Source organism: Hyperoodon ampullatus (assembly GCF_949752795.1).
Source record: "Hyperoodon ampullatus genome assembly, chromosome: 19".
Lineage (NCBI taxonomy): Eukaryota > Metazoa > Chordata > Mammalia > Artiodactyla > Ziphiidae > Hyperoodon > Hyperoodon ampullatus.
Genome location: NC_136932.1, coordinates 27269910 through 27297195, shown reverse-complemented (window position 1 = coordinate 27297195; position 27286 = coordinate 27269910). Strand labels below are relative to the sequence as shown.

At 43.2% G+C, this 27286-nt stretch overlaps 1 protein-coding gene and 1 long non-coding RNA gene across 3 annotated transcripts in view; both read left to right on the top strand.

Annotated features, from left to right (window-relative positions):
- LOC307067901 (RAD52 motif-containing protein 1-like) overlaps positions 1-27286 on the top strand; it is a gene marked incomplete at both ends in the record, with an annotated part of 661371 nt that overhangs the window by 125576 nt on the left and 508509 nt on the right. The window lies entirely within an intron of this gene.
- LOC307068480 overlaps positions 8767-27286 on the top strand; it is a 33720-nt gene continuing 15200 nt past the window's right edge. The window contains exon 1 of one of the 2 annotated variants that reach the window (XR_013811444.1): positions 8767-8848. This is a non-coding gene — a long non-coding RNA (uncharacterized lncRNA). The remainder of the gene's footprint in view (positions 8849-27286) is intronic. The other variant, XR_013811445.1, reaches the window with a different exon arrangement.

Sequence of the window (27286 nt, the reverse complement as noted above, 5' to 3'; positions counted from 1 at the left end):
CCCCATATCCTCAAGGCAGTAGCTTTTGTTGTAGGCAGAAAGGCATCTCTTCAGATTCTCCTGGTATGCATGGCCTTGAGTAGTCTCCACCCACATTCAGTAGAGCTGACCAAGATTTTTTTTTTGTCCAAGATTCACCTTACATGTAGCCTAACTTCCGTGCTTTCACTGTGCATTAAGATTCTCCCTCCACAGCCATTCCTGAGGGTCAACACTCAATCTTGAAAAAATACTTGTGAGAAAGGAGATAAGGAGGCACAGCACAACCTTTAAAAAATGACATAGCCGGGCTTCCCTGTTGGCGCAGTGGTTGGGAGTCTGCCTGCCGATGCAGGGGACGCGGGTTCGTGCCCTGGTTCGGGGAAGATCCCACGTGCTGCAGAGCGGCTGGGCCCGTGAGCCATGGCCATTGAGCCTGCGCGTCCGGAGCTTGTGCTCCGCAACCCAAGAGGCCACAACAGTGAAAGGCCCGTGTACCACAAAATAATAATAATAATAATAATGACATAGCCATTGAGGATATGACATAAACTGGTTAGAACCAACTAGGCCCAAGATCTAAATAATACTCTTTTTATTTGTCCCACTGATGACAAATGTGCTTTAGATCTTTTAGGGTTCTAAAACCCTAAAACATCCTTAGTGGGTTTCAGATATAAGACCACCTATTCTGAAGACAGGAGTGCTTTACTTAATGCTGATTGCACTACTGGGACTTATGCACTTGATACACATTGAACATGGTTGACATTTGGTCTTATCACTCTGATCACAAGTGGTTCCTATTCCATTGACTCTGGACCCCCCTGACAGTAGGTCCAAGAGAACAGGAGTTCTTTTGGAATTTGTCTTTAGGGTTAGTGAGATAAGATTTAAATAGTAACAGCTTTATCAGGAATTGATCTCTCTCTGGTCTACCACATTATTCCTTTGTGCCTAAACTTCCTTTTGGTTTTAAAAGCCAGTGTGCAAATTGAGTGAAGGGTACAAAGGACCTTTCTGCACAATCTTTTTTTTTTTAACATCTTTATTGCAGTATAATTGCTTTACAATGGTGTGTTAGTTTCTGCTTTATAACAAAATGAATCAGTTATGCATATACATATGTTCCCATATCTCTTCCCTCTTGCATCTCCCTCCCTCCCACCCTCCCTATCCCGCCCCTCTAGGTGGTCACAAAGGACCAAGCTGATCTCCCTGTCTGCACAGTCTTTACAACTTCCTCTGAATCTTTTTGTTGTTGCTGTTTTTAAGCCAATATACCTAAAAGAACTGAAAACAGGGCTTCAAACAAACAGTTGTACACCCGTGTTCACAGCAGCACTAATCACAATAGTCAAAAGGTAAGAAAAATTCAAGTGACTATCAACAGATGAATGAAGACAAAAAATGTGGTATATCCATACAATGAAATGCTATTCAGCCATAAAAGGAATGAAGTTCTGATGCATGCTACAACATGGATGAACCTTGAAAACATGCTAAGTGAAATAACCCAGCCACAAAATGGACAAAGATTGTATGACTCCACTTATATGAAATATCTAGAGTAGGCAAATTCACAGAAACAGAAAGGAGATCAGAAGTTACCAGGGGCTGGGGAAGGAGGTGGGTGGGGATCTACTGCTAATGGTTACAGAGCCTCTGTTTGGGATGATGAAGTTTTGGAAATAGTGGTGATGGTTGTACAATACTGTGCATATAACTAATACCACTGAACTGCATGCTTACAGGATAATTAAAAGTTGGAAGTTGAGGATCAAAACAAAATTGCAGGGCTTCCCTGGTGGCGCAGTGGTTAAGAATCCGCCTGCCAATGCAGGGGACACGGGTTCGAGCCGTGGTCTTAGAAGATCCCACATGCCACAGAGCAACTAAGCTCATGCACCACAACTACTGAGCCTGTGCTCTAGAGCCCGCGAGCCACAACTACTGAGCCACAACTTCAGTGCCACAACTACTGAAGCCCACGTGCCTAGAGCCCATGCTCCGCAACAAGAAAAGCCACCACAATGAGAAGCCCGCGCACCGCAACGAAGAGTAGCCCCACTCGCCACAACTAGAGAAATCCTGCGTGCAGCAACAAAGACCCAAAGCAGCCAGTAAATAAATAAACAAACAAATAAATAAATAAATATATTTTAAAAATTGTGGTAAGATATGCTAATGAAGGATGAAAAAGATTAATTGGTTAAAACAATTTAACTCAACAATTATCTAGGTTTCTACTATGTAACAGAATGATGGGTACAAAGATAAAAACATCGTTCCTAATCTTATATAGAGGAAATAGCAAGATGATAATAAAGCCTTTGCAGTCTTCAAAGAGATGTCATTCAATTCTTTCAACATAGGAAATACTAAACTCCAAGTTAGGGACATTGTTTTATGTCCACTCAAAAAGTGACATTTCTCTGCGTCTCAGGGGGCAGGATAAAACTAGATTCAAAAACAATTGACACTGGATAAGAATCACCCTGCAGCACAGTCCTAACTTTACTGATGTCCATGTTCACTCAGTATTTTTTTCTCACAAAAATATCTTTAAAAAACTCAACATGGTTCTTTTCTAACATTTACTGCAAGTATCATCAAGGAGTGATTCTCAAAGTGTAGTGCATGGATCAGCAGTATACGCATCACCTGAGAGCTTGTTGGAATTCAAATTCTTGGGCCTCACCTACTGGGTCAGGAACTCTGGGGGTGGGCCTAGAAATCCATGGTGGAACAAGCCCCGCAGGTGATTCCCATGTGTGCTAAGTTAGAAAACCATTGGTCAAACACAACAAGGTACAGCCTTTCACCAACCCCGAATCAGAAAGAATCCAGGGGGAAAAGCCAACCGGTTGCAACGTACAAAATGTTTTCCCACTGCTTAAAAACAGGTTTAGAGAGGTAACATGATTTTGAAAGAAAAATGAAAATTATCTACGGCTTTTTGTTATAAACAATAAAAGAGTTGAAAAGAGACGTGATATTTTAAAGCATGAGTTTATTCTCCAGCTTTTCTTAAATACCCACAAATTAGTACTTTTCTTGCAGTTATATCCAGGAGCGGAAGATAATTTAAAATATGTACTTTTATCATACATTTAACACTTATAAGAGAGAGAATGGAATGATATGAATTTTAAAGACGAGTTTTTCAGTGATTCAATAATAAGCATATGGAAATTGAAGATAATTACAGAAATAACAATTGAACTCTAAAAACATAAATTATATAGAAATAAAAGGGAAAAGGTGTTTCGTTAAAAAAGCAAAAACAAAAAACAGTGGCCCATCACCTCTCCTGCTGGTTAGTAACCTAATGAAAACAATAAGTCAAGTACTCTCTTCTCCATATTAAAACAAAGTGGCTCTATCCTTTTCATGCATGCCAGCTTTAGGTCTGAAATGGGAGCCAGGATTTTAGGTTCTGAACATATCATACATTTCACTGCCTTAGGATAATGGAGTCTTCTTTGTGACACTAAGAAATTGGTCTTAAGTTTGCTTGGAGAGAAAAAACAAAAAAAATGGATAAGGAGTTTATTAAGTCAAGTGGGATGTGGCCACTGGGACACAGTTACAAATGGCACCAAATCAGAACACACAAAAAGCTTAGTTTGAGGGTGAGCATGTTAAATAGAAAACAAAAGGAGCATTTTAGATCTTTACAGCAACATATTTGGCCAAATAGTCTAGGTTTGGCGACTACAAGGTGAATGAGTCCCTAGAAAGATGAAGTTAAGGAGAAGCTAGATTCAAATTAATTCCAACTCAGTTTACAAAGTAACAATGCAAAGGATTTTATTTTCTATCCTTTTCATTCAAAAGAAAATTAAAATCATATTCTTACTGCTAGTGTGAACTTCTGATGTTTCTAAACTTGCCATATTTTTGGTTAGTTTTTAACGATAGTGATAGTAGATGTTGTTATTAATGTAACCAAGACATTACATTTCGAAAGAATAAAATTAGATCAGTACGATGTTATTATTCACAATGACTCAGAAAAAAAAAAAAAATAGAGGTTCCACAATTGTCTCCAGCCCCTGGGATCATGAAATATGACAATTTAGTGACCATTAAATGGAAAATGAATTATGAGAACTGCTGTTTCCAGAATGCCTTCCCCGCCTCTCCTTATTTGTATTTTTTAAAAAGTAGACCTTACACTTTCTTTATTTAAACATATTTAAAATATCCTAACATTGGTTTCTTTTCTATTTTCTTTGAAATCAAAATTTAAAATTTCTAAAATTTGCTCATGGTAAGTGATCTCAGATGTTTCTTTGGACAGTGAAACTACTTTTGTTTAATTCTGTTTGAAAAAAAATGTCAACGCTATACCATTTACCGAGAGGGTGGCCTGAAGTCTCTTTTTTTGGTCATTTTTAATCCATCTTAGGTTGTTATCTAGCATGCATTATAATGGAACTGAAGTTCCTATAGGGAGAAAATGAATTTGGAGCGTTAATGATGTAATTAGACATGGAAGTTAAAGCCACAAAGGAGTCTTATCAAAATGACTTGGTGTATTAAACTGTGTCAACACAATGTCAGTTGATTTAGTTTAACGACTGGTCAAGTCAAGGAAAGGGGGTAAAAATAAGCTACTGTGTTTAAAACTAGTTTGACTCAAAAAAAAGTCTATAGCCTACTTGATAGCTCTGTACACCATCTAGAGACTTTCTGACACGATACTAAAATACAAATTCTTCACAAATCACAACTTTATCCCAAATGTTCTTATAGATTCTATGTTGCTTTTTAAATTCTACTAAATAATCAATAGTTTTACAACAAAACTTATTTACTTAAAAAACACTTAAATCACTATCCCACAAAATGTTTAGAGACACAGGTAACCATAGAAAGTAAACATGCATATACTGTTTTTTTTTTTTTCTGTTACGTAATTCAAACTTTAATGCAGAAAAAAATACATTACAGTCAAAATAAACCAATGAAAGTGATACAAATCATCTCACACTCACTGAATAAGTAGACATCAGAAGGACCATGCCCCATAATATATTCCTGGCAAAAACAAGATGACTGCTCTGAAAGGAGAAGTTTGTACAACTCACAACAAATAGAGAACTGCAAGGATGACAATGTGGTGACCCCTTCTCAAGGCACTCATGCTCACATACTGCTTTTTGATTATTATAATTTGGGTTGTTAGCTGCATGAAAACAAATAATAGCTTAAAAAGTTTTCAAATGATAGAAAAACATATTTAGGTAAGTTTTGACAATTTTTTGAGTACTCAGACAATAGAAATATATTATATATTTTTGTACCAACTGCAAATGCAAGGTTAATAATGAAATTGAGGAATAGTAAGATCGAAAGGGGCCTCAAATATATTGACTACCTTTTAAATTTTAGACAAAAGAGCTGAGAATAGAAAAAAAACAACACCAACATATACATCATAAAAGTCTTCTTTAATATATGACTTCTGATTTTAAATCTTTTCGGAAAGCATTAAGGGCATGGAGACCCTTATTGTAGATTATGTATCATCTCCTCTTTGGCAATGAGGTGTGTAGTTTTGTTAACTAGAGACATAAGTGAATTCAGTTTCTGAGACCATTCGTTTGTTTTTATATTTATCTATGTATTTGTTTGATCATTTTATTTTATTTTTTTAAACTTTTTATTTTATATTGGAGTATAGCCGATTAACAATGTTGTGATAGTTTCAGGTGCACAGCAAAGCGACTCAGCCATACATATACATGTATCCATTCTCCCCCAGACTCTCCTCCCATCCAGGCTGCCACATGACATTGAGCAGGGTTCCCTGTGCTATACAGTAGCTCCTTGTTGGTTATCCGTTTTGAATATAGCAGTGTGTACATGTCAATCCCAAACTCCCTAGCTATCCCTTCCCTCCTCACTTCCGCCCTGGTAGCCATAAGTTTGTTGAGAGCAGTCATTTAAAAAATTATTTAAATCCTTGGGTCTCTAGAAATTGATGATTTCTGCTAACCTGTCTACTTTAGCAAAGATGGTCTTGCTAACTACTAGATTTGAGAGAAAAGCCTCTGAATCCTGCAAGAAAGACAAATTAAGACAAGATAATTTTAGACAATAAAATTTTAGAAAAGCATTTTCTTAACTGTTTATTCAAGAATATGCAAGGCTAAAATTCATTATTAATAGTTAGAAAGGGCTGATTTCCTGCATTAATGTACTTATTTTTATTGTGAATCTAGGGAATGATTAAAATGAGTACACTCAGAGTCAAGGATCAGTTTGAATCTCCCCAGAAACTTAATACTGCGGGTAAAGGACAAGAACTTGTTGCTAACAGCAACTTGGTCTGCCTTCTACAATGTTTCCCCCTAAAAGGAAGAATTATACAGGTTAGGGTTAGGGTTAGGGCTAGGGGTTTTTTGGGAAGTTGAGTTATGTGAGTTCTTGGTCTGTTTTTGATATGAACCCCTTATCAGATACACTATTTGCAAATATTTTTTCACGTTCAGTATGCTTTCTTTTGGTTTTGTGCATGGCTGGCTTTGCTGTTGAAAACACTTTCGGTTGGATAGAGTCCTTTTGGTTTAGTTTGCTTTTGTTTCCCTTGCTTGAGGAGACCAATCCAAAAAAATATTGCTAAGATTGATGTCAAAGAGTGTACTTCCTATGTTTTCTAATAGGAGTTTTATGGCTTCAGGATTGAAGTATTTGCAGTGCTGGATTTATTTTGAGGTTGTTTTTGTAGATGGTATGAGAAAGGAATCCAATGGTGATTTTTGTGCATGTAGCTGCACACTTTTCCCAACACCATTTATTGAAGAGGCTGTCCTTTCCCCATTGTATATTCTCACCTCTTTTGCCATAGATGAATTGATCATATAAGCGTGGGTTTATTTCTGTGTTTTCAGTTATGTTCCTTGTATCTATGTTTATTTTGTTTGTGCCAATGCCATGCTGTCTTGATGATTCTAGGTTTGCAGTATAGTTTGAAATCAGACAGTATGATATGTCCAAATTTGTGCTTCTTCTTAAGATTTTATTGACTCTTTAGGTTCTTTTGTGTTTCCGTACACATTTTAGAATTTTTTGTTGTAGTGTTCTGAGAAAATCCACTGATATTTTGAGAGGAATGGCATCATATCTCTCAATTGCCTTGGTGGTGTGGAAGCATTTTAACAATACGAATTCTTTCATTCCATGAGCACAGCATATCATTCCATTTGTTTGTGTCATCTTCATTTTCTTTCATCAATGTCTTCCAGTTTTCTGAGTACAGGTCTTTTACTTCCTGGCTTAGATGTACTTCTAGGTATTTTATTTTTGTTAATGTCATTGTCCATGGGATTGTTTTCTTAATTTCTCATTCTGATAGTTTGTTGTGAGTGTATAGAAATGCAACCAATTTCTGTAGATTAGTTTTGTATCCTGCAACCTCACTGTGTTTTCTGATGAGTTCAATTTGCTTTTGGGTGTTGCCTACGGCATTTTCTACATAGAGTGTCATGTCATCTACAAAGAGTGACAGTTTTACTTTTTCCTCTGCCATCAGATTTCTCTTATTTCTTTTTATTTAATTATGTTGAATGAAAGCGAGGAGTGTGGTCAGGGTTAGAGTTCTGTGTCAGCATATCTGGCCCTCTTCCCCTTCTTCCCTCTCCATCTCTCTGATGCCTCCAGGAAGAACAGGACTAGTCCAGGGTCACACATTATTCAGGGAGTTGAGCTGGACCATTGTTTTTCTGCCCCCTAGTCCTGGGCATAGTTCTGTGTACTGTCTGTGTATCTTCTTTGGCCAGGTGTCCAGTCAGATCTTTCCCTATTTTTCATGGGGTTGTTTGTGTTAGCATTCTTCGTACGTTTTGAGACAAATCCTTCCTCAGATGTGTGTTTGTAAGTATTTTTCTCCCAGTTTGTGACTTGTCTTTTGCTTTTCTGAGTAAGGTCTTTCATGGAGTAGATATCTTTAATTTTATAAAGTCCACAGTATTCCTTGTTTTTCTTTGTAGATTGCCTTTTTGTGTTGTGTGTTAAAACTCCAAAGCTCATGATCTACATGACCAAACTCAAGCTCATTGTCAATTGTCTTCTACTTTTGCTTCCATAATTTTGAATAGTTTTGTATTTACATTTTGTCTGTGAATAACTTTGAGTGAATTTGGTGTAAGTTGTAAAGTTTGCACCTTCGTTCATTGCATTCCAAATGGTTTCCAATTTGTTGGAGTTATGGGGTGTCCAGTTTTCCCAGCACTGTTTACGGGTGGGGACTGTCCTTCCCCTCGGTGTGTCCTTGGCCCCTTTGTCATAAATTAACCAACCCATCCGTGCGTGTTGAATTCTGGGCTCTCTGTCTGGTCCCTCTGGTCCTTGCACCTGTTTGTGTTCCAATTCCACACTGTTTCGGCGACTGTAGCTTTTCAACAGTGTGTGAAGTCCAGTAGGGAGATGCCTCCAGCCTCTTCTCCTTTCTCAGTTAATTGTTCCCTAACTGTTTTCTGAAAACTTTTGGGATATTTGTCTCCATTTCAGTTTGCATTTCCACGGTTCAACAGATTCAGCGGTTCCGCCAGCAGGGGGCGCTGTCTCCAGTAACCGACCACTTCCCGCACCGACTACAGGGTGGCGCTGAGCCCGCCTCTCTGACCCACACAGCGCATGCGCGTTCCCCGTGGACTCGGCTCTGAGCGCAGCTGAGGGGGGTTGTGTCTCCTCGGGCACCGCCGGGGCTGCGGCTGGGACGCTGGGCTCAGCGTCTCTGCTGACAGGAGCTCGGTCTTCTCAGGACTCGCTGGGGTTTCGGCTTCAGGACAAAGTGGGGCTGCGTCTACGCTGACGGGAGCTGGGTTTCCTGAGGACGCCGGCAACGCCGGCGGAAAAGGTGAGGAGACAGTGAGGAAAAGTGGGGAGAAGCTTCCTGGGGGCGACTGACGGCTGAGGGGGCCCGTCTTCGTGCGACCCAGAAGGGCTTGGTGTGCAAAGCTGGGGTTTTGGTCAGGCTGGTGCGCGGTGGAGCCGCGTGGGTTATGGGGTGTGCAGTCTTCCCAGCACCGTTTACCGTGGGGCTGCCCTTCCGCTCGGTGTGTCCTTGGCCCCCTTGTCGTAAATTAACGCCCCCCCTCCCCGTGCGGGGTGGATTCTGGGCTCTCCGTCCCGCCCCTCTGGTCTGTGCGCCTGTTTTGAGCCAGTTCCGCACTGTTTTGGGGACTGTAGCTTCGCCATGTAGTGTGAAGTCAGGGAGGGAGGCGCCTCGGGCCCGTTCTCCTTCCTCAGGGTCGCCTTGGCTCTTCGGGGTCCTTTGTGGCTCCACACGCGTCTTAGGAGCATCTTTCTGATGGTTCATTATTAGTGTTTGGAAATGCAACTGATTTCTGTGTATTGATTTTGCAACTTTACCGAATTCAGTTATTAGTTCTAATAGTTTTTTTGGGGAACGAAGTGGAAAATTGGAATTCCAAAATCCCACCGTTTCTACTGTATCTAGGTCGTCCACAACACGGAGGACAGTGGCTCCTAATATAACCTTCCCACAGTGCCTCTAAATGACGTGTGGACTTTGGGTGAACTGGATCTGGGTAGGGCTTGGCTGCTCTATGGAAGCTTGATGTTTTCTCTGCTTTTCGGACATGCTATTGACATGGTGTTTTGAAAAGTAATTTACTTTCCAGTAATTTCAAACATATAAATTTACACACATAAAACAAGTCTTGTATCTTGACTAAATATATTCCTAAATATTGACGTTGACATTATTTACAGTGAAATTGTTATCATAAATGCTTTTTCTGGTTATTTATTGCTCGTGTATACATGTAAGATAGATTTTTGTGAATTGATATTTTGTTCTATAACTTTACTGCATTAGCTGACTAGCTCAAATAATTTTTTGTTCATTATAGGTAGTTTTATATATAAAATGATGTGATCTGTGTTCTGTGAAGAGACACAGTTTGAATTTTTCCATTCACACATGGATGCCTCTTATTTATTTCCTCAATACTCTGGGTAGGACTTCCGGCATCCTATTGAGTAACAATGATGAAGACCAGCTTACTGGCCTCATTCCTGATTTCAGGAGTAAATCTTTCCGTCTTTAACATTGAGCATGATGTTTGCTGTGGCTTTTTGTACTACTCCTTTCCATATTGAACAAATTTCCTTTTATTCCTGCTTCCTTGAGTGTTTGTATCATGAAATAACACTGGTTTTTGATTGTAGCTTTTTCTGCATTAAATGATACGATCATGTGTTTTACTTCACACTTTTATTGTGGTTTATTACATTGCTTAATTTTAATATGTTGAACAACCTGAAATTTCTGGTGTAGAGATACTTGGTTATGGCATTATCCATTTAATGTTCTTTTGGTTTCCTGTTGCTATTATTTTGTGATAGATTTTTACATTCATCTTTATAAGGTATGCTGGGGTAGTTTTCTTTTTTATGATGTATTTGTATAATTTGATTAGATTTGGCTTGGTGTAAGTGGTTTGGAGGGTTAGCATTAGGGCTGGGGCTGTGTATGGTTTATGGCTGCTGTTATGGTTTACGTCTTATGGTTACGTTTACAGTTATGACATATTTATGCATATGGTTAATGAATACATTTTATGGTTTATGGTTTTGGTTATGGTTGTGGTTTTGTTTATTGCTTAAGGTTTATGGTTTTGGTCTCAGGGTGTTAGGGTCCTGTGTTGGAGTGGGTGTTAGGACATGGGCTAGAATTAGGGTACAGGTAGGCTATAGGTAGAGTATGGGTTACAGTAAGGTACAGGTTTAGGATACGGGTTAGGGCTAAGGTTAGGTCAGGGCTTAGGGTCAGGATCAGAGTCTAGGGTGAGGATCAGTGTCGGGATTAGGGTCAAGGCTGAGCTCGGCCGTTGTTTTCTGCTCCTCCAGCCCTGAGCCCTGATAGAAGATGAGTGAAGTGTCTGCTCTGGTCCCTCACTGTTCCCAATTGAACTCAACCTCAGTCCAGTGTTCTTAGGGCCTCAGAGGTCATGCAGGGTTTCCCTACACCCTCCCTCCTGGGGAGGGTGATGCAGGGCTCACGTGGTCAGGCCCCTCCCAGGGTATGGAGCTCACCTGTGCAGCTACCCAGCAGCCCACGGGGCTCTCGTGTTCAGGCCCCTCCCAGGATACGGAGCTCCCCTGGGCAGGCACCCGGCAGGGCTGGGCACACACCCGGCAGGGCTGGGCACACAGGAACCGTGCACATAGCCTGCATTGCAGAGCACCCCCAGCCCACCTGTCGGTCAGAGCTGACCCTGAGCACCTCAGAGCAGGACCTGAACTAACACACAGCAGCTCCGACAGGCCTGTGACCCTGGGCGTCACTCTGTGCGGCCTCCTTCCATCGGGTCTTCCAGAGGCTCCCACTGCAGCCGGGGCACCAGGCCTCTGTCTCCACCCACCACCCCTCCTCTCCCTGACTCCTGGATTCCTTTTGTGAGGAGAGGGTCTTTTTGAAATTCTCTCCCACTCATGGGCCAGTTAAAATGATTAGAAAACATGCCAGAGCTGCAGCCCCACGTCTATCCTGACTCTCAGGACGCCACACCTGTTCCTTGGACCTGGCCAGTGCAGCAAGGCCCATTTTCTGCAACTGTGAGCCCCTGAGGGGCGAGGATTGGCTGACCTGGGCAGCCTGACCCTGCCGGCCAGCCCTCCCCAGGTGTGCCTGGGTTGAGGTCAATATAAACACCCCTCCAGGCAGCAAGATTACCTGCAGCTGTGCCTGATGCCATATTCTCTGCCCTGTCAGCAGTCTCGGGGCTGGGCTGGTGGGAGGGAGTAGGGCCCACGGCTCTGTGGGTGGCCCGGTGTGCGTGGGGCTCTGCTGGACTTTCCGCGGGAGTTGCCAGGCTGCCACCTGCTAAGCAAGGGGATGTGTCACCCATACCTGCCGCTGGAATTTCTCCCCGGGCAGAGGTGAGGAAGGAAAAAAGCAGTGGGGGCCGGGACAGGAGGGGTACCTCAGGCAGGGAAGTGGAAAGCTTCCAGAAGAGCGCCCGGGGCCAGGACCATCCTGGCTGGCCTGCAGGCACCAAGTCGGCCTGCGTGCTGTGGCCGGTGTGGCTCCACGGCCCTTCCTCTAGGCTTTCGTCTTTGCACACATTCAGGTGTTTTACCTGGGAAGGGTGGGAACAGTTCAGCAGCAGCTGGCCTGGGGCTCAGCTCACGTTTACTCACAGACGCCTCGGCACAGTCCCTCAGCTTTGCAATGAGGATGCTCCTTGCCGGGGGGGCTGCTGGCTGCATGGGAGACGATTCCCCACCTCTGACCAACTTCAGAATTGTTTACCACTGGAGCAAGTGTCCTGATAGGGTTTTCATCTGTGTAACTAGTGGGTTCTTAATTAGCAACGTGAACGGTGACATCAGAAGTCCTGAATCAGAATGAAAATACTTACCCCTAACAGGTACAGGCGAAAAAACCTGGGGAGGCCGTGTGCAGCCGGTACCCTTGGGGATGGGCATCCGAACTGACCCCTCAACATTCTGGTGTCCAGCCACTGCTTTAGGATTTCTGGGGCTCAGTGCTGACTCTAAGGGTTCTGTAATCCAGCCTCTATCTGCCTTTCGTGAGACCCGCACTTCCAGGATCCTACAGAGTAGGGTCTGTGTGACTGTTCTGTGGCTTCTGTAAAAACTGACGAGAAGCTGGGTGGTTTAAAACAACAGGAATTCATCCTCCCCCAGCCCTGGAGACCAGACATCTGAGATCAAGGTGTTGCAGGATGGGAGTCCCTCCAGAGGCTCCAGGATAGGGTTCTTCCTGCCTTTTCCAGCTTCTGGGGGCTCCAGGCGTCCCCAGTGTTGAGGCTGCATCCCTCCCATCTCTGCCTTCGTCATCACATGGCTTCTCCTCTGTGTCTGGGTCTCTCCTGTTTTGTCTCTCATAAGGACTCTCTCAATTGGATTGCGGGCCACCCTAACCCAAGATGACCTCATCTTGAGATCCTTAACTATATATACAAAGACCCTTTTCCCACATATGGTCCTGTTCACGTGTTCTGGGGGGACACATCTTTTGGGGCCAGCATTCAACCCATTATCTGTGTATAAAATAACCCTCATTTTAGGAGATTACCAAGGTCCCGTATAGACTGGCACAGACAGCAGCCGTGTGGGTGAGGGTCTGGGGAGAATGAGGACCCTGGAATCACCTGGAAAGGATCAAGGCCTGGTACCATTAGGTGAGCTCTTCCACCATGGGGCACGTGGAAACAGCCACTCCACTCTGTCCGTGGAAAGGGACCCAGTGCCAAGCCCAGAAGTGGTTATGTTGCAAAGCTGGCTCTTCTGGGATTTCATCATCGATAGCATCATGTAACCAATAACTGTGGGCTTGGAAGAATCGCTCTCTGGCACATGATGACAGCACTGTCACTTTAGGCTCATCAAGCCTAGAGTAGGAATGTTTGAAGGAGAAGAGTTTGGGAGATTGCGAAGCTTGGTTGTTAAGGAAACTGAGCAGGTTTGTCAAGGTTGTCAAGGAAACTTCTCCCTTAAACTGAAGGCAGGGCTGGGAGAGCTGAACTCCAGGGATCTTTTAAAGGGGCTGCTCTGAAGCACCATCACCTGAGAGGTGGTCTCACCTTGAGCTGGGGTTTGCAAAAAGTGTGATGAGATTAAGCCTTTCTGTGACAGCTGGGGAGGTGTTTGTAAAGCACCTTGGCTTTTAAGGCAAATGTTTGTTGCTGGAACAAAGTATCTCCCAAAACTGGGCTGAAGCTCAAGATGTCTCTGTCCCCTTCTTGTGAGAGTCCAGGGCAGGTGGGTGTCGGGGCCCAGGCTCTGTCCCCCTTGTTTCTCCTCCCTGCTTCCAGGTGAGGGCTCCAACCAGCAGGGTGGGGTGACCAGGTGGGCATCATGCCCTCCATCCTAGGATGCAGGCTGGTCAAGGCCCTCACCACCTCCACCCCTTCCCCTTGGTAACACGAGGCACTGCACCCCAGCTGTAAGGGGTGGGAAGGCTGGGAGGTGCAGGGTAGCTGTGAACAGGAAAAAGGGAAATGGTTTCTCACAGGCAGCTGCACGGCTCTCCTGTGAGTGTCGCCTGGACGCTAGTGCACAGACTCTTGGGGCCTGTGAAGCTTCGGTGCTTTGTGGTTCTGGAAATCCTATAGGAGACAGTCCACAGCAGGTGAAGCTAATGCTTTCAGTGGAGGTGGTGAAGCCAAAGATCTTCAGTTCAGACTGAAGGTGCCGATGTACATACAAGACAAAACCATCTCGTGTGAATGGATTTCAGGCACGTTTAACATGAATGCAGTCATGTTAATGCCTAGCATCTTCTATCTTGTGCCTCCCATCAGGGACCCCCTCCTCAGTTCCTGAGGATCCTGTGACTCACATACAGGCGGATGGAGAGTGGGCTCTGTCCAGTCTGAGCCCTGAGTTACTCTGCGTGTGAGTCTGCTCGGGGCTGCCGTATCAAATACCACAGACAGGGCATAACAGACCTATCTCCCAGTCCTGGATGCTGTCAGAGATCAAGGTGTCTGCACGCTGGCTTCTCCTCAGGCCTCTCTCCTTGGTGCTTAGACAGCCATCTTCTCCCCAGGTCCTCACATGGTCTCCCCCTGTGCCTATCTGTGTCCTAGTCTCCTCTTGTATGTAGGACATCAATCCTATTGGATTAGGATCCACCCTAGTGACCTCATTTTTACCTTGATCACCTCTTTAAAAATCCCATCTCCAAATACAGCCACATCCTGGGGTCCTGTGGGTTAGGGATTCAGCCTGTGAATTTGAGGGGACGTGACTGAGCCTATACCATCCTCCTTAGGAACCAAGTGTGCTTCGGTCCTTCCTTCCCTCAAGTCACACGAGGTGATATAATGGCTCAAGGAGAGGCCACTCATGCAGAGTTTGTGTGCCAGCTGGGGAACCCTTCTCTGCTCTCTTTGATCAGGCCGTGGCAGTGCCAGTCCCCTCCTGAGGTGAGCAGTTCTGGGGTTTCCTGCCATGTCACCTGGCCTGCCGAGGTGCTCATTGTCAGGGAACCCAGGAGCCAGCAGCCTAGTGGGGATTCTGGGGACTCGCAAGGCCTTGGCAGATGTCTCTCCCAGCAGATACCCTAACGAAAGTGGGGAAACTTCGGGGGATTACAGGTGGGAGAGAGTCAGTCTCATTTGTGCTTCAGAAAGACCACATTGGGGTGGGATATGAAATGCACCGTGCCGCCAGGGAGCTTTGTCAGGCCTGATGGAGGAACCGGGCACAAGATCGGGCTTGGGCCAGGGCTGTGGGCGTAGAGGTGAATTAGTGTGGGAGCTGGCCACAGACTGTTGTCGAAGTATCGGCTTCCCTGTGCACCGAGGCCAAACAGAAATACGGAGACAGGGATTTTGGAGGAAAAGAGAGATGGCTTTATTTTTCCTGCCAGGCAGCAGGGGAGACACAGCCAGCTAGCGCCTCAAGAACTGGGCACACCTCCTTGAGAATCAGGGAAGATTTTTTTTTTTTTTTTTTTTTTTTTTTTTTTTGCGATACGCAGGCCTCTCACCGTTGTGGCCTCTCCCGCCGCGGAGCACAGGCTCCGGACGCGCAGGCTCAGCGGCCATGGCTCACGGGCCCAGCCGCTCCGCGGCATGTGGGATCTTCCCGGACCAGGGCACGAACCCGTGTCCCCTGCATCGGCAGGCGGACTCCCAACCACTGTGCCACCAGGGAAGCCCCAGGGAAGATTTTATATGTGGGGCTCTCGAAGTCCGGTGTATAGGATAAGGATCAAAGTAGTGAAGGTCTTGCATTCCTCCTTTCCTTTGCATTATTTCAAAACAGTCATAGTTGGCATCAGGCTGCCTGGTAATTGGGGTCCAGCAGTCTGGTAATTGCGTATGTTTGTCTCTGGTTTATCGGCCGATGAACTTGTTTCTGAAATGAAAAACTAGGGGGTGATTTGTTATGAGGGGCGTATAGAATGTAAGTGCTGGACATAATAAGGTTAGGGAGTGAGAGGCAGGGGATGTAACTCACACAGAGTCAGGGGTGATGGGTGCCGAATGTAAATTACATAGTGTCAGGGAGTGAGGTTAGCTTTGTAAAGTACCAATCTAGTTACTACAAATTAGTGACAAAGTAAAATAAGAATTGATGAACTCTTTCAGGCCAGGTTATGTTTCTTCTCTAGCCTGTTCACAGTTCCCTTTATTTTCCTTGTTCTCAGGGGAGGGAAAACTTCATTTCTGTTTTTGCTACAAGACTCTGGAGGAGCAGATGACAGTCACTGGGGCACAAGGTGAGTGGGAGCCTTGGAGACCCCAGTGTTACCTAACCAAACTTGGGTCCACTTGCCCGAGTGCAGTAAAGCCAGTCTACTGACACCGGCTGTGGTGAAGAAAAGTGCAGCTTTAATTGTAAAAGTGCCAATACAAGGAGGCCAGGTGGCTTGTGCTCTAAAACCCTGAACTCCCTGAGGGATTTCAGCAAGGCCATTTTAAAGGCCAGGTGAAGGAGGGGGGTCGCAGGGTATGTGATCAGCTGGTGCACAACTCTCTGGTTGAAGATGAGGTAACAGGCCGTTAACATTATAAATTCTTAGGCAGCAGAATCTCTGGGGCTACCTGTTCGTGATCATCAAGTAGTTAATTTCTTCCACTTGGTGGTGGTTTTAGCATCTGTAAAACAACCCAGGAAGCGTGCATCAGATACTGTCATCCAGGTACTGCAGAGAGGACCTACAGCAGAGGATGTGGGGGAGGGGTCTGTCCTGGGAAGGCCCCATAGGGTCCTGCTCGGTTACACCCAGTGCCTGGGCTCAGCAACCTGAGAAGGTGGGGCTGCTCCTGGGTGTGGGGAGCTGCGGGATCCCAGTCCTCTGAGGGGGCCTGTTAGTCCCCAAGGGAGATGGGGATGCAGTGGCTGGACAGAGGCTTCTGGCCTGAGAGAGGGGTCTGGGCTAGAAATGTCACTAGAATCATCACAGGGAGGGAGAGGAAAGGCCAATGGGGGCAGTTAGGTCACAGCAGACTACGTGCAGGTGACTGCGGTCCTGGTGGAAGCAACTCAGAGGCAGAAACGAGTGGCCGTCAGGGGCTGAGCTTCATTCTCTTGTTCCATTGTAAAACCGTTGTGTCAGAGTTTGAGACACCGCCAGGAGACGTCTGGGCCCAGTGCTGCCATGGCTTCATCAAAGGGGCCCAGGGCGAACACAGAACCACTGCAGGCCCCGCCCATGTCCGCACTGGGAATGAATCCCATCGGGGCACCGGGGCTCACAGACTTCAGGGAACCTCTGTCCTCAGGTCTGGTCCTCCTCCTTCCTCTCACCTGCTGGTCAGAGGCCCAGGAGCCCCCAACCTGGCTCCACCCCCAGGGCCTGGATTCTGGGACAGCTTAGGGGTAAGCAAGACCCTTATGCTCCTTTATCTGCTTAGGGATGAGAATGTCTTAAAAGCTGCAAGTGACTGATTACAAAGGACTGGGTGTTTCCAGTAGATATGGGTGGAAAGATGGGGCGTGAAGTTCCTGTGTCTGCAGGGTCTTCCCAGTGTGAAGATCTGTGTGTTTCCCCCAGCCAGTCAGCATCCTTCCAGGAAGCCCAGATCCAGGATTACGAGGGCAGAGGCTCTCCCCTTGCTTATCTGTAACTTCCCACCCCCACAGCAAGGAGCCTGGCTCCCACCATCTGCCATTTATCTGTGCATTGCTCCTTTCCAGGTTACATGTGCAGAGGTTTCAGAATTGTTAGCTACTACACCCTGGAAAGAGCTTCATAAAATAAAGCCCACTGTTTATATATGGTCCATTTTGCCTTTAGTCTACAGATTCCATTCACTTCCAAAGGTAACTTAGGTCAGCACCTTTTACCCCATCCCCTACAGTGAGTTATTTCCATATATTTCTAATACATTTAGACTCTTGTCACATTATGTATTCCATCCTGCAACACGCCTACATCCTAAATAACTAAATTTGAATAGATTATGATTGGCCCCTTGGGCTCTGCACATCTGTGGGCTTAGACAAATGCATAGTGACAGGTATCCACCCTAGAGTATCACGTGGAACACTTCAAACCCCCCACCCCATGATCTGCTTATCATCTATGTAGCTTTGCCTTTCCCGGAATGTCATCAATGGGGTCATACTGTGTGCAGCCTCCTCAGACTGGATTCTTTTACTTAGCAATATATACTGAGGATATAGCCATGTCTTTCCATAGGTTGATGGTGCATTCCTTTCTGCTGAGTAGTATTCCAGTGCACGTGTATGGGAGGAAAAACAATTTCCCCTCTATTTTTCTAGGTTCTTGGTTGAGGGCCCCCTGCCCCTGTAATAAAAGACAAGATTACCAGGAGAAAAACAGAAATTTAATAACATGTATACCTTCTGAATACAGGGGTGATAGCAAGGAAAACTGAGTCACTCCCTGAAATGATCCCCTGAAATACTGTCTTCAGCTAAAAACAGAAGAAAGATGTTGGGGAAGGGGGGAAGGCCAGTTATGTCAGGTTATTGTGCAAGGCACAGTAAGCAAGGGTATGATTGTTTGCACATTTAAGTCCGGACATCTCCATTGATAAGTGTTACTTGAGATTTCATTATCCTTCTATTTCTGGTGCAAAGTGGGACATACCCTTATAAATGGAGATTTCTCTATTGTAAATGTCCTTCACAAAAGGGCAGTCTCTACTCAGTTTTCTGAGATTCCCTTTTCTTAAAAAATCAGACTGAAATAATCCTCATGCCAGAGAGAGATATTTTGGGATGGCATATGCTACTTGCCTTGACATGGATGCTTATGCATTCATCTCTTGAAGGATATCCCGATTTCTTCAAGTTTTTAGCCATTATGAATAGTGCTCCTGTGCATAATTGCATCCTTGTTTGCATTTGGACATAGATTTTCAAAGCAGTTGCCTAAATACTGGAAGCACAATTGTTGGATCCCAAGGTGAGACTTGTTTAGCTTTGGAAAAAACTGCCAAATTGTCTTACAAAGTGGCTGTACATGCATCCCACAGGCAATGAGGGAGAGTTCCTGTTGTTCCTCACCCTCTAGCAATTGGTATTGTCATATTTTTGGAGTTTAGCAGTGCTAATAGGTGTGCTGTGATATCTCATGATTTTAATTTGTAATTCCCTAATGGTATATGATGTTGAGCTTGTTTTTGTATGATTTTTACTATCTGTATATCTTTTTTGTCTGGGTGTCTGTTCAGATCAGATCCTCACCCATTTTTTTTTATGGGGTTGTTTTAGAGGTCTTTGTCTATTCTGAGTCCAGATCCTTTATCAGATACAAGTTTTGCAAATATTTTTCTCCCAGTTTGTGTCTTGTCTGTTGATTTTCTGAATAATGTCTTTGAGAGTAGAAATCTTTAATTTGATAAAGTCCATAATATTACTTTTTTCTTTTGTGGATTGGCTTTTTGTGTTATGTGTTAAAACTCAAAGCTCGTGATCGAGAGACTAAACCCAAGGTCATGTATTTCTGTGTTTATCTCTGTAATTTTGATAGTTTCACATTTTCAGTGTCTGTTAATAAATTTGAGTGAGTTTGGTGTAAGTTTTAAAGTTTGTGTCTAGTCATTTCATTTCATACAGTTTGCAGTTAATTGTTTCTTAACTATTTTGGAGAAGTCATAGGATACTTGACTGTATTTCAGTTTGCATTTCCACAGTTTAGTGGATGCAGCGGGAAGTGCCTTCAGGGGGCGGGGCCTCCACTGAACTGGGAGGTGGCTTGGTCTGCACGTTCCCATTGGCTGGCAGGGAACGCGAGCCCGCCTCCCTGAGCCTCCGTGGGAAGGCGCATTCTGCCTGCAGACTTGGCGCGGCGCGCAGCTGACGGGAGCCCTACCTCCTCAGGACCCGCTGGGGCTTTGGCTTCTGCGACACGTGGGGCCGAGTCCATGCTGACAGCCGGGCTTCGGGACAACCCGGGGTCGAGTCCACACTAACGGAAGCCGGGTCTCCTCAGGACCTGCTGGGGCTTCAGCTTTGGGACACTGGGGTGTCCAGTTCATTCTGACAGGAGCCTGGTCTCCTCAGGACCTGCCGGGAGGTGATGCTGCTGAGGGAGAAGGTGAGGAAAAGTGGGGAGAAGGTTCCTGTGCGTGGCTGACCGCTGAGGGTGTCTGTCTTCAGAGGACCCAGGAGAGGAAGGGCTTGATGTGGAAAACTGGGATTTTGGCCCCTTTTGTGTGTGGTGTAGACAGAGTGCAGCGTTGTTCTTTGGCCTGTGGCCTCTGGTTTTCCCAGCACCGTTCACTGAGGGGACTGTCCTTTCCCTGGTGTATGTTCTTGGCTCCTTTCTTGTGAATCAACTGATCACATACCTGTAGGTTGATTCCTGGGCTCTCTGCTCTGTTCCTCTGGTCCGTGTGCCTGTTTTTGTGCCAATTCCACACTTTTTTGGGACTGCAGCTTCGTAATGAAGTGTGAAGTCAGGGAGCGAGATGCCTCCGCCCGTTCTCCTTCCTCAGGGTCGCTTTGGCTCTTCTGTGTCCATTGTGGTTCCACACACGTCTTAAGATTGTTTGTTCTGTTTTTATGGAAAATGTCATGGGACTTTTGGTAGGGATTGCATTGAATGTGCACATTAATTTGGCTAGAATGCATTTTTTTTACATCTTTATTGGAGTATAATTGCTTAACAATGGTGTGTTAGTTTCTGCTTTATAACAAAATGAATCAATTATACATATACATATGTTCCCATATCCCCTCCCTCTTGTGTCTCCCTCCCACCCTCCCTATCCCACCCCTCCAGGCGGTCACAGAGCACCGAGCTGATCTCCTTGTGCTCTGCGGCTGCTTCCCACTAGCTATGTACCTTACGTTTGGTAGTGTATATATGTCCATGCCTCTCTTTCGCTTTGTCACAGCTTACCCTTCCCCCTCCCCATATCCTCAAGTCCATTCTCTAGTAGGTCTGTGTCTTTATTCCTGTCTTACCCCTAGGTTCTTCATGACATTTTTTTTTCTTTAAATTCCATATATATGTGTTAGCATATGGTATTTGTCTTTCTCTTTCTGACTTACTTCACTCTGTATGACAGACTCTGGGTCTATCCAGCTCATTACAAATAGCTCAATTTCATTTCTTTTTGTGGCTGAGTAAGATTCCATTGTATGTATGTGCCATATCTTCTTTATCCATTCATCCGATGATGGACACTTAGGTTGTTTACATCTCCGGGCTATTGTAAATAGGGCTGCTATGAACATTTTGGTACATGACTCTTTCTGAATTATGGTTTTCTCAGGGTATATGCCCAGTAGTGTGATTGCTGGGTCATATGGTAGTTCTATTTGTAGTTTTTTAAGGAACCTCCATACTGTTCTCCATAGTGGCTGTACCAATTCACATTCCCACCACCAGTGTAAGAGTGTTCCCTTTTTTCCACACCCTCTCCAGCATTTATTGTTTCTAGATTTTTTGATGATGGCCACTCTGACTGGTGTGAGATGATATCTCATTGTAGTTTTGATTTGCATTTCTCTAATGATTAAAGATGTTGAGCATTCTTTCATGTGTTTGTTGGCAGTCTGTATATCTTCTGTGGAGAAATGTCTATTTAGGCCTTCTGCCCATTTTTGGATTGGGTTGTTTGTCTTTTTGTTATTGAGCTGCATGAGCTGCTTATAAATTTTGGAGATTAATCCTTTGTCAGTTGCTTCATTTGCAAATATTTTCTCCCATTCTGAGGGTTGTCTTTTGGTCTTGTTTATGGTTTCCTTTGCTGTGAAAAAGCTTTTAAGTTTCATTAGGTCCCATGTGTTTATTTTTGTCTTTATTTCCATTACTCTAGGAGGTGGGTCCAAAAGGATCTTGCTGTGATTTATGTCATAGAGTGTTCTGCCTATGTTTTCCTCTAAGTGTTTGATAGTTTCTGGCCTTACATTGAGGTCTTTAATCCATTTTGAGCTTATTTTTGTGTATGGTGTTAGGGAGTGATCTAATCTCATACTTTTACATGTCCCTGTCCAGTTTTCCCAGCACCACTTATTGAAGAGGCTGTCCTTTCTCCACTGTACATTCCTGCCTCCTTTATCAAAGATAAGGTGACCGTATGTGCATGGGTTTATCTCTGGGCATTTTATCCTGTTCCATTGATCTATCTTTCTGTTTTTGTGCCAGTACCATACTGTCTTGATTACTGTAGCTTTGTAGTATAGTCTGAAGTCAGGGAGCCTGATTCCTCCAGCTCCATTTTTCGTTCTCAAGATTGCTTTGGCTATTTGGGGTCTTTTGTGTTTCCATACAAATTGTGAAATCTTTTGTGCTAGTTCTGTGAAAAATGCCAGTGGTAGTTTGATAGGGATTGCATTGAATCTGTAGATTGCTTTGGGTAGTAGAGTCATTTTCACAATGTTGATTCTTCCAATCCAAGAACATGGTATATCTCTCCATCTATTTGTATCATCTTTAATTTCTTTCATAAGTGTCTTATAATTTTCTGCATACAGGTCTTTTGTCTCCTTAGGTAGGTTTATTCCTAGATATTTTATTCTTTTCGTTGCAATGGTAAATGGGAGTGTTTTCTTGATTTCACTTTCAGATTTTTCATCATTAGTGTATAGGTATGCCAGAGATTTCTGTGCATTAATTTTGTATCCTGCTACTTTACCAAATTTATTGATTAGCTCTAGTAGTTTTCTGGTAGCATCTTTAGGATTCTCTATATGTAGTATCGTGTCATCTGCAAACAGTGACAGCTTTACTTCTTCTTTTCTGATCTGGATTCCTTTTATTTCCTTTTCTTCTCTGATTGCTGTGGCTAAAACTTCCAAAACTATGTTGAATAAGAGTGGTGAGAGTGGGCAACCTTGTCTTGTTCCTGATCTTAGTGGAAATGGTTTCAGTTTTTCACCATTGAGGACAATGTTGGCTGTGGGTTTGCCATATATGGTCTTTATTATGTTGAGGAAAGTTCCCTCTATGCCTACTTTCTGCAGGGTTTTTATCATAAATGGGTGTTGAATTTTGTCAGAAGCTTTCTCTGCATCTATTGAGATGATCATATGGTTTTTCTCCTTCAATTTGTTAATATGGTGTATCACGTTGATTGATTTGCATATATTGAAGAATCCTTGCATTCCTGGAATAAACCCCACTTGATCATGGTATATGATCCTTTTAATGTGCTGTTGGATTCTGTTTGCTAGTATTTTGTTGAGGATTTTTGCATCTATGTTCATCAGTGATATTGGCCTGTAGTTTTCTTTCTTTGTGACATCCTTGTCTGGTTTTGGTATCAAGGTGATGGTGGCTTCGTAGAATGAGTTTGGGAGTGTTCCTCCCTCTGCTATATTTTGGAAGAGTTTGAGAAGGATAGGTGTTATCTCTTCTCTAAATGTTTGATAGAATTCGCCTGTGAAGCCATCTGGTCCTGGGCTTTTGTTTGTTGGAAGATTTTTTATCACAGTTTCAATTTCAGTGCTTGTGATTGGTCTGTTCGTATTTTCTTTTTCTTCCTGATTCAGTCTTGGCAGGTTGTGCATTCCTAAGAATTTGCCCTTTATTTCCAGGTTGTCCATTTAGTTGGCATAGAGTTGCTTGTGGTAATCTCTTATGATCTTTTGTATTTCTGCAGTGTCAGTTGTTACTTCTCCTTTTTCATTTCTAATTCCATTGATTTGAGTCTTCTCCCTTTTTTTCTTGATGAGTCTGGCTAATGGTTTATCAATTTTGTTTATCTTCTCAAAGAACCAGCTTTTAATTTTATTGATCTTTGCTATCGTTTCCTTCATTTCTTTTTCATTTATTTCTGATCTGATTTTTATGATTTCTTTCCTTCTGCTAACTTTCGGGTGTTTTTGTTCTTCTTTCTCTCATTGCTTTAGGTGCAAGGTTAGGTTGTTTATTTGAGATGTTTCCTGTTTCTTAAGGTGGGATTGTATTGCTATAAACTTCCGTCTTAGAAGTGCTTTTGCTGCATCCCATAGGTTTTGGGTCGTCGTGTCTCCATTGTCATTTGTTTCTAGGTATTTTTTAATTTCCTCTTTGATTTCTTCAGTGATCACTTCATTATTAAGTAGTGTATTGTTTAGCCTCCATGTGTTTGTATTTTTTACAGATCTTTTCCTGTAATTGATATCTAGTCTCATAGCACTATGGTCAGAAAAGATACTTGATACGATTTCAATTTTCTTAAATTTACCAAGGCTTGATTTGTGACCCTAGATATGATCTATCCTGGAGAATGTTCCATGAGCACTTGAGAAAAATGTGTATTCTGTTGTTTTTGGATGGAATGTCCTATAAATATCAGTTAAGTCCATCTTGTTTAATGTATCATTTAAAGCTTGTGTTTCCTTATTTATTTTCATTTTGGATGATCTGTCCATTGGTGAAAGTGGGGTGTTAAAGTCCCCTACTATGAATGTGTTACTGTCGATTTCCCCTTTTATGGCTGTTCGTATTTGCCTTATGTATTGAGGTGCTCCTATGTTGGGTGCATAAATATTTACAATTGTTATATCTTCTTCTTGGATCGATCCCTTGATCATTATGTAGTGTCCTTCTTTGTCTCTTCTAGTAGTCTTTATTTTAAAGTCTATTTTTCCTGATATGAGAATTGCTACTCCAGCTTTCTTTTGGTTTCCATTTGTATGGAATATCTTTTTCCATCCCCTTACTTTCTGTCTGTATGTGTCTCTAGGTCTGAAGTGGGTCTCTTGTAGACAGCATATATATGGGTCTTGTTTTTGTATCCATTCAGCCAATCTGTGTCTTTTGGTGGGAGCATTTAGTCCATTTACATTTAAGGTAATTATCGATATGTATGTTCCTATTCCCATTTTCTTGCATATTTTTTTAAAATTAAAAAAACTTTGGGCCACACCATGTGGCATGCAGGATGCGGGATCTTAGTTCCGCAACCAGGGATGGAACCTGCGCCCCCTGCAGTGGGAGTGCAGAGTCCCAACCCCTGGACGGCCAGGGAAGTCCCACCTTAGAATGCACATAAATATGCATTTATATGAAAAGAAAATATAAAAAGAATAAAAAGAAAATAAAAATAAAAAGAATAAAAATATTCTTTTTACCCATGAGCACGGGGTGTCTTTCCATTTATTTTTATCTGTTCAGTTTCCTTTATCAGCGTCTTCCAGTTTTCAGTGTGCAGGTCCTTCACGTCCTTGGTTAAATTTACTTCTAGTTATCTTTTTGGATGCAATTGTAAGTGGAATTAAAAAAATATTTCTGTTTCTGATGGTTCATTATCAGTGTATAGAATCACAAATGATTTTTGTGCATTGATTTTTTTTGGTATCTTGCAGCTTTACTGAATTCATTTGTTAGTTGTAATAGTTTTTTGGTGGTTGGATGTGGAAAACTAGAATTCAGAAATCCCACTGTTTCAACTACATCCAGGTCATCCACAGCGCCCAAGACATAGTGCCTCCCAGTATAATCTTCCCATGGTGCCTCTTGTAGTATGTGGACTCCTACAAGGGTGATTAGCATCACCACTGTGGGTGAACTGGATCTGGATAGGGCTTGGCCTCTATAACAGAGTTTGATGTCTGTATTTCTGGTGTGGTATGACATGGTTGTTTTTTTTTTTTAACATTTTTTAAATTAGTTTCTGCTTTATAACAAAGTGAATCAGTCATACATATACATCTGCTCCCACATCCCTTCCCTCTTGCGTCTCCCTCCCTCCCACCCTCCCCATCCCACCCCTCCAGGCGGTCACCTGTGCTATGCGGCCGCTTCCCACTATCTATCTACCTTACGTTTGGTACTGTATATATGCCCAAGCCTCTCTCTTGAGAGTGGACTTGAGGATATGGCGAGGGGGAAGGGTAAGCTGTGACGAGGCGAGAGAGACATGGTTGTTTTGATGAGTACTTTATTTTCTAGTAAATTTCAAGTGTATAAAAAACTTTAAATAGCAGTATAAAGTTTTCCACATTCACAGAATACTCAAGTTTGTTTTACCCTGTGAGAGTGGGAGGGCCACTCTCCCAGGGAACCAGCACATAACCCCAAAATGAGGAATAATTATGGTTTCCACATTATAATCCTATCCACAGACCTGCTTCAACTTTTACCAGCTGCCCCAGCTTTGTGGAAATGTATTTTCCATTCGAATACAGTTTTCTTTTCCTGGAACCATCACTGGGACTTTTCCTCACTTTAAAAACCTTGTTGGATTTAAAGTGTACAAGATGAGCATGATCTGGGTGTTTTTTCTGTATGGCTTCTTTCACTTAGGATGTTTTCAATGTTTATCCGCATTGTAACATTGATCATTATTTCATTCATTTTTTTCATTGTGATTAAAAACACATAACATTTACCATTTAAACCATTTTTAAAAGCTTTATTTAAATAAAATTTATTTTATTTTTAATTTTTTGGCTGTGTTGGGTCTTCATTGCTGTGTGCGGGCTTTCTCTACTTGCGGCGAGCAGGGGCTACTACTCTTCATTGTGGTGTGCAAGCTTCTCGTTGCGGTGGCTTCTCTTGTTGCAGAGCAAGGGTTCTAGGCACGCTGGCTTCAGTAGTTGTGGCGCACGGGCTTAGCAGCTCCACGGCATGTGGGATCTTCCAGGACCAGCGCTTGAACCCGTGTCCCCTGCATTGGCAGGCGGATTCTTAACCACTGTGCCACCAGGGAAGCCCCCTTTAAACCATTTTTAAGTACACAGTTCTGTGGCATTAACTACATTCACATTGTTGTAAAAATATCCTCACCATCCATCTCCAGAGCTTTTTAATTTTCCCCATGTGAAACCGTAGTCATTAAACACTAACTCACCTCAACCCCTGGCAACCTTATTCTACTTTGTCTTTGAATTTGACTTATCTGGATACCTCATACTAGTGGAATCATAGAAGGTTTGTCCTTTTGTGTCTGGCTTGTTTCACTTAGCATAATGACTTCAAGGTTCATCCACACTGTTGCATGTGTGAGAATTACCTTAGTTTTAAAGGTTGAATCATATTCCATTGCATATATACTACACTGTACTTATCCATTCATCTGTTGAAGGATGTGTTGTGTTGCTTCCACCTTTTGGCTCTTGTGAATAATGTTGCTATGAATATGGGGTACAAATGTCTGTTCCAGTCCTTGCTTTCTAATATTTTGGGTGTACACCCTGGAGTGGAATCAAGGGATCATACGTTAATTCCATGTTTACGTTTTTGGGGAGCTACCATACTGTTTTCCACAGCAGCTGTATAATTTTATTTTATTCCTTTATATGCAGAATAATGCAGCTTATTGATCTTCCTTATTTTGCTTATCCATTTACCTGCTGATGGACATTTAATCTTTTCTACCTTGGGCTATTGTGAATAGTGCTGCTATGAATAGTTGGTGTACAAGTTTTTGTCTGAACA